We start from the raw sequence: 8,476 nt of genomic DNA, 5'->3' as shown, positions 1-8,476 counted from the left end.
CCTTTGTTGAATAAGTAGAGATTGAGTGTTGGGTAAAATGTTGTGGTTAATTGGTAAAAGTGGTCATTAATATGACAAGGCTACTGAATGTGAATTGGACTGTCTAACTTGGTGTAACATGAGAAATTGAAAAACACATGTATTGCAACATGCAAATGCTTTAATTGGGTTTTATTAAAGAATGATTGACCATTGAATTGATGTTATAACATGTGTTTATGATATGTTTAAGTATGAAAGAGATTAAGGGCAACAAAAAAAAGGCTTGGAAAATAGCCTAAGTGTTGGCCACACGAGCAGAGACACGGCCGTGTGTCTCAGCTATGTGGATGACACGACCTAGCGCACGGGCATGTGGCTTGGTCATGTGGTTAAATTTCCTTTGCTGATGTCATAGTCAGAGAGTTACACGGCCTGAGGACACGGGCATGTCCAGGGCACACGGGCGTGTCCTTGTGTCCACACTGGCGTGTGACCCTGTTTCATGGAAAATTTTCCTAAGTTTTCCCAAAAATTTCTAAAGTTATCGATTTAGTACCTAATTACTTTCAACACATGTTTAGGGCCTCGTAGGCCCGTTTAAGGGACATCATGCATATGTATGAATGTTTTTAAAAAGAATAAAATTTTATGGCTCGGAGTTGCATGTGTGTTTACAATTATGTCCGGTAATGCCTCGTACCCTGTTCTGACCTTGGATACGGGTAAGGGGTGTTACAATCTTATTCAAACAAGCGCACTTATACATGCATTCCACAAATATTAAGTAAGTTTACTTACTGCATTCACTTAATCATACAAGTCGAACACATAACATCATATGAAGGTCAAACAAACATGAATGCTTGTCATAATACAAATTTACATTTTATGTTACTTTCCCATATTTCAAGAATAATTCCCCTTTACACTATTTTAATTTCAAGGAATATTCAGATAGTATGCTCAAGGTATGTATATTAACAATCTATCATTTCATTTTCAAAAATGCCCCTTTTTGGCACATATTCATAATACACACTCTACAGTCACATAAGATATAACAATACTACCAGTCCAGCTTAAAGCCTTTTCATAACATTTATAACATTTTACCCGTTTCATAAAATCATCACAATCAATTGAAATATTACATTCAACCAAAATAATAACATCTTACTCATAATTCTCAACTTATGGATGTTTCATTTTTGTACCTCATCACATACACGTCATGACCTATTATTCATACCCTTTCCAGTTTCAATTTATCACAAACATATTTTCAAATATCCCAATGTCATTTGCAGTGTTTTCAAAAATAGCTCGGTTGGAAAGCACCTCTATCTTAACAAAACAATTTCATCAGAGTCGAGAGGGATCACACTATCATGGTTCATATATTGCATGTATAGTTAGACTCTTACACATGCTAGGTTAGTCCAAGAACCGACTAAACCATAACTCTGATACCATTAAATGTAACACCCCTTACCCGTGTTCGACACCGAAACAGGGTATGAGGCATTACCGGATATAAATACATGCAATCGTATAAAACCGGGTCATGAATTTGCGTTCAAATTTAAAAATTTTCAAATTTCATCTTAAAGTCCCTAATATGGGCCTACAAAGCCCAAATCCATGCTTTGGAAATGGTTCGGGACCAAACCGAGAAATGTAGAAAACTTTGAAAAATTTCATGAAAAACAGGGGCACAATTTTGTGTGATATTAGGACACGGTTGTGTGGCTCGCATGGCCATGTCCCTAGCCTGTGCACTAATCTGACTTGCCGTTGTGTATAAATTTACGTCACACATAGATATCACCACTCGTTCATCCACATATGTAACCATACACATCCTTGAAATGCATCATCATGGACTCATAATGTAGCCAATATACCAACATCAAATGGCCTTACACAACAATGAACTTTCAAATAGCATAGGCCAACATTTTAGACCAAAACAATTATGACACATACAAAAATAACCAAGTCCTCTATACATGCCATGACCTTAAGTATAAGAATCATCAATACCCAATTTGTTAATTTGATAGTGTGATAGGTTCTCCGGCCACTTCCAACCCGAGCTAACCTGAGAACATTATAAACACAGAAAATAAACGGAGTAAGCTATATAGCTTAGTAAGTTGGTATGTAAATAATAATAAATTTATTAACATGCTTTTACCAATTCTTACAATATATTCTCAAGATAATACAATCAAATTGCACATAGTTCCACTATTTACTCTTGTTCATCTCAAGCTATCTACTCGAGTCACAATCACTAAATTATTTATATCTTGAGTTGTGGAACTCCAAATTAAGATCCGCTAATTTTCTCTGAAACTATACTCACATATCTTCTGACCATAAAATTTTTAGAATTTTTGTTCTAGCCAATAAGTCCAGTTTATTCTTTAAATTCTCCCCTGTTTTGCTGTTTGATAGTTTCAACCCTTTTTCACTAAAATTAATTATCTCATTGTATGGAATTCAGATGATGTTCTCGATTTTTTCTATTGAAAATATACTCAATAAGAATTTTAAAAATATAAACTCTAACCAATAATTATTTTTATACAATTTTCAATGATTTTCCAAAGTCAAAATAGGGGATTTCAAAATTATTCTGACCCTATCTCACAAAAATTAAAATATCTCGTAATATGAATTATTTTTGCTTACACTGTTTCTTTTATGTCAAAATAGACTCAATAAAATTTAATTTCATATCTTATTCAACCTCTAATTCGATTTCCACCATTTTTGATGATTTTTCAAAATCACACAACTGCTGCTGTCCAAAACTATTTTATTGCTAATTTTACTCTATCACGTTTTCTTTGTATTAACTTTCATTCAACATTCACATAGATTTCATATGCACCTGTATCACTTAAATTAGTCTTTCATTTTGCATCTTGGCTATGTTAGTTGATACACTTAAACCTCAATGAAAACACATTATTTCAATTTAACATCAAATAATATTATTGGTTCCTAATTCTTTCACATTTAATCATCACATAGTCATATTCGTTTACACTTAGTCATTTCCCATTAAACACATTGGAATAATAACGGATACACGGTGGCCTTCACATAGTACCACCCTTGTAGCCAAAGCTATTTTATTCACAAAGTGACCTTCACATAGTACCACACTTGTGTCCAAAGCTATTTTATTCACAAAGTGGCCTTCACTTAGTACCACACTTGTGTCCAAAGCTATTATATTCACAAAGTGGCCTTTACATAGTACCACACTTGTGTCCAAAGTTATTTTATTACTAAGGTTCAACCGGGAAATTTCTCACTTAGCACCATGCCATGGACTTATTTCACTTAGCACATTGTCATGGACTTATTTCACTTAGATGCCATGGTCTTATTTCACTTAGCACAATGCCATATCCTGGATATGGTCTTACATGTGAATCACTTATTTCACTTAGCACATTGCCATGGTCTAACCATAGTCTTTTATCGTCAATTCATATTACATAACACAACGATCGTGATCGATCTTGCGTTTTTATTCAATTCGAACATTTACTTTAATTTTCACAATTTAATCAAATATATAATAATATTGCATAATTAACACAAAATCAATAACTTTTATTAACATACGAACTTACCTCAACCTAAAATCGCGAAAAGGACTAAATCGTCCAACACTCGTTTTTCCCCCGTTCTAAGTCTGAACTTCATTTTTCTTGATCTATAATATCACATTCGACTTATTAAATTATTATACTATTCAAATCAGTCCAAAAAACATATTATGGAAAAATTACATTTTTGCCCCTAAAATTTCACATATTTACAAATTTGCCCCTAAGCTTATAAAATGAAATGTATCCATTTTTCTCAATACCCAAGCCTAGCATATTCATATTCCCTCTTATAGCAGCCCACATTTTTCACTAAATCACATTTTCTACACATTTTACAACTTTTACAAATAGGTCCTTTTATGAAATTTCATCAAAAATCACTTAGTAAAAGTTGTTTATCACACTCCAAACTTTCATATTCTTCCATAAAACATCAAAACTCATGTATTTCATCCATAGTAAATTTTTAAACACAAACCCTAGCTCAAAATAATGGTGCAAATAGGTAAATCGAGTTACGAGGATCTTAAAAATGTAAAAATCATTAAAAGGGGGCTAAAACAGACTTACAATCGAGCTTGGAAGCTTGAAAAACCCTAACCATGGTTTCCCCTTATGAAATTCGGAGATGGGGTTGAAGATGGAAAAAAAATTGGCTTTTAATTTTTTTTAATTCATTTTAATTACTAAATGACCAAACTGCCCCTAACTTAAAAATATTCTATTTCACCTATTTCATGTCCATTTTTGTCCAAAAAATTAACCAATGGTCTAATTACTATTTAAGGACCTCCATAACAATTGGACACATCTAACATGTAGAACTCAACTTTTGCACTTTTTACAATTTAGTCCTTTTGACTAAATTGAGTGCCCAAACATCGAAATTTTTGAACGAAACTTTCACGAAATCATTCTGTGAAGCCCTAGACCATAAAAGTATAATAAAAAAAATTTCCTTGACAGATTTGTGGTCCCGAAACCACTGTTCCGACTAGGCCCAAAATCGGGTTGTTACACTAGAGACCCAAGTGTGGAGGTCCATTCACTTTTCATTGCATTTAGTGACATAGGTGTGGAGGAACATTTACTTTTCTAGGTTTAGAAGCTCAGGTGTGGAGGTTCGTTTACATTTCTAGTTTACTTTTCATTGCATCTAGAGGCTCAGGTTTGGTATCTACTTTTCTAGTTTTGGATAAAGTAATATGTTTTGATCTGTTTCGATTTTGGTAATCTCAAAAATCTGTTATTTCTTTTACTGTGATCTTTGAGTGGGATTTGATAGTGGTTAAGTGTCTACATCTTTGTACGTTCCTTACTCTGTAAGCCACGAACAAAGAGGGGCAATTGTAGACACCCATTTTTGTCCAAGCTCAATTAGGGGCCCATTTAAATTTATTTTCTCTCTTGGGCTATTCGAAGCCCACACAGTTTTGGTCAATTTGAGACCTTTATTTTTCTTTTCTTCTTTCTTTTTTGGGCCTATCAAAGGCCCAAATTATTATTATCATCACTACTATTACTATTATTAAATATTATTATTATCATTTTTTACAAATAAGTAAGACTAAAAAAAACAATACATAAACATGAAAGGAAAGGAAAAAAAAAGGAGAGGCTTTTCGTTATTTTTATTCTTAAAAAAAAAACATAACTACAAGCATTCTATTTTTCTTTTTTTCTTTTCTTCTACTTTGGCAAGATCGAAGCACGACTTACACGGGTAAACTACACGCCCGTGCCTATTCAACAGCCTTGACCACAGGCTGAAGCAATCGCACACGGGCATGTCCCTCCCAAGCCCAAGTATAGTCCTATTCGAAAAAGGACACTTTTGAGGGCTCTTAGGCATTCTAAAGCCTATTTAAACACCTAACGAGGCACCTAGAAGAGACACGCGACGTAAGAGGAAAGGAATTACTCAAGGGAAGCCGATTGGTCCATCTTAGAACCCATATTCATCGTCAAGACTGAAGATCTCCCTTCAATTTCCATTCAGGGGTTTTGGGTCTTCTTTATGTTTTGTATTCATTAATCTTATGAGATGTTTTCTTTTATAATTATGAATTAAACCCCCTAAATACCTAAGGGGAATGAAACCTAAGACGGATCTTGTTATTATTATCTGAATTGTATGATAAATATTTGACTTGTTCCTAATTATGTGTTCTTAATTCTTGTTTTAATATTCCAGGATATTGATTCAAGTTAATGCTCTTATTCAGAGGAGGAATAGACCCTTTCTAAGAGTAAATTTGTCGTAATTAAGCGGAGTTGATTGCACGCTTAGAGATAGGGTGATAAGATTTTGCTGAATTAGGGTGAAACCTAATAAGGGGATCCATAGATCGAGTTAATGCAACACTAGGGCGTTAATTAGAAAGAGATTTCAATTAATCAACCTAGGGTTAGACGTTATTAGTCTCGAGAGAGATAATAATATAACTTAGGGATTTCTACGGATCAAGTCAAATGAAAAAATTGTCTGATTCAGAGTCAAATAACAAGTGAAGTCTAGGTGGATTTTTCCTTGGGTATTGTCATAATCAATCAAGTTTTCCCAAAATATTTTTCCCAATTTTCTCTCTGTGCACCCTTAGTTTAGTTAATTAGTCTAGATAAACAAATCCCTTAATTTTTAGGTTAGATAATAAAAAGAAAGTAATTACTAGTACTCTTGGTTCATTTGGGTTCGACAATCTGGTCTTGCTAAAGCTATACTACTGTTCGATAGGTACACTTGCCTTTATCGTGATAATAGTTAGTTCCAAGAATGATTAATTATAAATTTTTAAAACCTGTCACGAATATCACGTATCAAGTTTTTGGCATTGTTGTCAGGGAACGAAGATATTAGGAGCACTAAATTTTTATTACTTTAGCCATTTTACTTGCAATTTAAATTTTTATTTTCTTTTCTAATTTTTCTTTTATTCGTTCCTGGCAGGTTTTTATAGTGTATGACTAAAAAAACCCGTCGGGACCATTACTGTTTGATAGTGAGATTGATCGCACAGTTCGCAGAAACCGAAGAGAAATAAGGTAAAGCTTAAGAAACACAGAGGAAGAGCAAGAGGAAGATATTTCAACCACAACCGAGGAAATGGCTGAAAACCAAGAAAATCCGCTACCTATTGCAATTACTGCTAATCAGAATCCTGTTCCATGTACTATGTATGATTATGCTATAATAGGAACTGGATCGAGTATAGTTAGGCCTGTTGTTGCTGCAAATAATTTTGAACTAAAACCTAACACCATTCAAATGATCCAACAGTTTGTTCAGTTTGATGGTTTGCAGGACGAGGATCCCAACGCTCACTTGGTAAATTTCTTGGAGTTTTGCAACACTTTTAAAGTCAATGGCATTTTTGATGATGTCATTCGCCTTCGGTTATTTCCTTTTCCATTGTGGAACAAAGCTAAACAGTAGTTGAACTCATTACCACGAGGGTCAATCACTACTTGGGAACAAATGGCCGAAAAGTTTTAATTAAAATATTTTTCGCCGGCTAAAATAGCAAAATTACATAATGATATCTCATCTTTTGTGCAGATGGATTTAGAAACACTCTACGATGCATGGGAGAGATACAAGGACCTTTTGCGAAGATGCCCTCACCATGGGTTACCACTTTGGATACGGGTTCAAACATTTCATAATGGCCTGAATCCTTCGACTCGATAGATGATTGACGCAGCCGCTAGTGGAACTACAAATAATAAGACACCTGAGGATGCTTATGAATTTATAGAAGAGATGTTACTAAATAATTATCAATGGCAAGTCATGAAGACAAAACCAACGAAAATAGCCGGCGTTTTTAACGTCGATTCGGTCATCTTGCTCTCTAATCAGGTAGAACTTTTGAACAGAAAAATTGACGATTTTCTTGGTTCTTCACAGGTTCACCCAGTAATGCAGTGCGAAGCAAGTGGAGGTGGATCAAGCAATTCAGAATACCCACCCTATGGCCACAACATGGAGAACAAGTAGTTAAATTACATGGGTAATAATCCTCGATCTCAAAATAATCCTTATAGTAATACTTACAATGCAGGTTGGAGGAACCACCCAAATTTCTCATGGGGAGGCCAAGGGAATCAGAGACCACCACCACCTCCAGGCTTCCAACAACAACCTTACCAGTAAGAGAAAAAATCAAACCTTGAAGAGATGCTAACAAAATTCATCTCGGTGTCAAAAACTCATTTTTAGAATACCGAGACAGCATTTAAAAATCAACAAGCGTCGATCCAAGGGCTTGAAACTCAGATAGGTCAGCTTGCTAAATTGATATCTGAACGACCACAAGGTAGCCTACCGAGTAACACTGTATCTAACCCAAGAGAGAAAATCAATGCAATTACCATTCAAGATGAGGAAGGGTTAGTTGCACCTGAACCAGAACCGAGGCAAGAAACTATGGTAAGTAAAGGTAAAGGTGAGGTGGATGACAATGGCCAAAAATATGTAAGTAAAGAATACAGACCTCATGTGCCATACCAAACGCGACAAGGAAAGACCGCACAGAAGAACAATTCGGTAAATTCCTTAAATTATTAAAGAAGTTACATATTAACTTACCGTTTATTGAAGCTCTTTCACAGATGCCAAACGCAGTCAAATTCTTAAAGGAGCTTTTAACAAACAAGCAGAAGTTGGATGAGACGTCGCATGTGGAGTTAAATGCGGTTTGCTCAGCCATACTATAGAATAAGCTAGCCAACAAATTAAAAGATCCATGGAGTTTTACGATTCCCTGTTTAATTGGTAGCCTAGATGTTAATAATGCTTTGGCTGATTTAGGGGCTAGTATCAATGTCATGCCTTACAAAATGTTTAAGCAACTAGGTCTTAG

At 34.8% G+C, this 8,476-nt stretch overlaps 1 non-coding gene across 1 annotated transcript; it reads right to left on the bottom strand.

The window, feature by feature from the left end:
- Window positions 1–7,138: 7,138 nt before the first annotated feature.
- On the bottom strand, window positions 7,139–7,244 carry LOC121208123 (small nucleolar RNA R71). The gene has a single exon (XR_005903105.1). It is a non-coding gene; the product is annotated as a small nucleolar RNA R71 (small nucleolar RNA).
- Window positions 7,245–8,476: the final 1,232 nt, after the last annotated feature.

This window comes from Gossypium hirsutum, chromosome A01, assembly GCF_007990345.1.
Source record: "Gossypium hirsutum isolate 1008001.06 chromosome A01, Gossypium_hirsutum_v2.1, whole genome shotgun sequence".
NCBI lineage: Eukaryota > Viridiplantae > Streptophyta > Magnoliopsida > Malvales > Malvaceae > Gossypium > Gossypium hirsutum.
This window is presented reverse-complemented; position numbering and strand designations above follow the sequence as displayed.